Source organism: Lynx canadensis, chromosome E1, assembly GCF_007474595.2.
Source record: "Lynx canadensis isolate LIC74 chromosome E1, mLynCan4.pri.v2, whole genome shotgun sequence".
NCBI lineage: Eukaryota > Metazoa > Chordata > Mammalia > Carnivora > Felidae > Lynx > Lynx canadensis.
In genome coordinates this window covers 8,373,333-8,375,775 of record NC_044316.2, presented here as the reverse complement: position 1 = coordinate 8,375,775, position 2,443 = coordinate 8,373,333, and positions in this window count along the sequence as shown.

The window sequence follows — 2,443 nt, the reverse complement described above, 5'->3', positions numbered from 1 at the left end:
TCCCCCTCCCTGCTCACGCTCTGTCGCTCTCTCTCTCTCAAGAATAAACATAAAAGAAGAAGAAGATCCTGCCCTGTAACACAAAAGTCCTGAATCACTTCCAGAGATGCGAGGACAGATTCATCCTTGACGGTAACAGACGAGAAAAGTCAAGGTGGTAGGAAGCAGGGATAGACGTCCCAAGATGCACTTCAATCCTTCATTTTTTTTTTCTCCCCAAAGGAAGTTTTGTGCAGGCCAACGTCCATTTAAGGAACCACTTAAGACCCTGAGAGAATTTTGCAAGGACATTGCTAAGGTCTCAGTCAAAAGCCTAGCAGCAGCCTGCGTCTGTGAAAAGAGATTCCAGAAGCTCGAGGACCCCAGGTTTCATTGGCCTTAGGCTATGTTCTGTTGTCTGTCCAACCTGCCCCCAAAGCACTGTAAGAATATAGTACAACTTATAAACAGGTATAATAGAGTCACGGGTAGAAGGCACACCTCAGCTCTAGGCAGCTGGGGCCCCAAAACAAAGCTTCACGTCAGAAGTACCCCAAATTTACACTGGGCAACCATGGAGCAGATGGGGGTGTCCTACGATATAACTTCCTGGGCCCACGAAGACATTGACAAGCATGGGGCGATGAGTCGGGAGAGAGAATTTATGTAGAGCTTCTCAAGAGTATCCTGAGTCAGAGCTCAGACTTTGAGATTACCTATGTCTAGATTCGCGTCCTACCTCCGTTACTTACCAGTAACTGACCCGGGTCTAGACACACCCTCTCCGCACCACAGGGGTAATCAAAGAAGGGTCTCGTGGCGATGATACGAAATAATGCATGCAGAGCATCCAGCATAGCTTCTAGTATGTTCGAGAAATGATCCCACGCGCCTTCCAGTTGCCACAATGGTGTCCCGAAATGCAAATCTCAGCGTATTCCTCGTCTATCTAAAACCATTCCATGCCCTTCCATTGTGATGAGAAAGGGGTTAAAACTCTTTGCCCGTGGCTTACAAGCCCTTAGATGGTCTGGCTCTTGTCTTGCTTTGCCACCTCATTGTCTATCAGTTTCCCTCCCTTTCCCCTTTCCCTGCCACAACGACTTTCTTTCCATTCTGCAAATATCCAAAGGATTTCTGAAGCCACGGGAATGTCCCAAGACTGTCACACAGAGTCTTAATCTGCCTTCCTCCATCACCTGTCGTTTTGGGAGCCGGTTGAAACTACCCCAGCCTCCACCAGTTTATTCCTGTCAGACCACATTTCTCCTTCTCGAAGGATTCTACAGGGTCTCCTCTGACACCATTTACCTCCATTCGCATCCTGGGTTCTGAGTCTCCTGGGTCTCTTAGGCACTTAACTTGTCCAGCTGCTTATGACTGGCTTTGCTCAGACTGAAAGGCAAACCAGAGGCAGGCGGAGAAGTTCTGGTTCCTGACTCTCCAAGAGCTCCCGGAGAATATTTCGCAGAGCTCGACCAGTCACCCCCTTCTGAATACCTGATAGTTTTCATACCTGAGTGCACTCTACACATCCCCACATAAAACCCTTCACAGAGCCCCACTGTCAGAACATTTACCTGGCACAAATGAGGTCATCCTGGCCAGGATCTTGATCACTCGTTAAGACCGAGCTGGCTTTCACGGATCAGTGTCATTTAGGTTTTTCCTAACGGACGGAGAGACGCGTTCTTCCCATCTGATTGTCTGGATGAAGCATGGCTCAGAAGATTGGTCTTGGGAATCCACAGAGTAGTATCTAGTTCCTGCAGAGTTTCGTGTTTCGTGGCACCTGTCCTGACAAGTTTGGGCCCCCCAAAATGGGGTCATTGGCAATGGAGCACTTTTAGGATCTTGTGATGAATCTAGAATTTCTGATGCCTGCCTTTTTTTTTTTTTTTAATGTCAGTGTGGGCACCTGTCTTTGTCTGGGTTTCTGGGGATACAAGGATTCAAATGCGAGAAGTTTATCCGGGCGGTGATCCCAAGAAGCATCAGCATTTGTCTCCCTCTGCTAAAATAAAACTTTAAAAAGAAAACTAAAAAAAAAAAAAAGCAAAACCGTGACACCTGGACTTTGGTTTCTTACGTAGCCAGGGATGTCATTCTTCACTGTTCTTTTGGTGGTCACCCCAGGTGCTGCTCGGCAGAGCTCAACTCATGCCCTTGGCCGGAATGATTGCGTGACCACCTTTTATGCCTGTAGTGAAATGCGGTCTTTTAGAAAAGGATCCTCTCCCTTGGAGGGTTAAGTCAACAGCTCTTTTACTGAGTATGAACAGAGCTGCACGGCTCGGGTTTTTTCTAGTTATAAGTCTGCCTAAACGAACAAATACAGGTGGTTTCTCCGAGAGAGAGATGTCTGACGAAGTTTTTATTTTATTTTATTTTTAGTAAAAGAACATGAGCTAGAAAAAGCAGATTTGGCTGGTAGTGTGTGTGTGTGTGTGTGTGTGTATGTGTG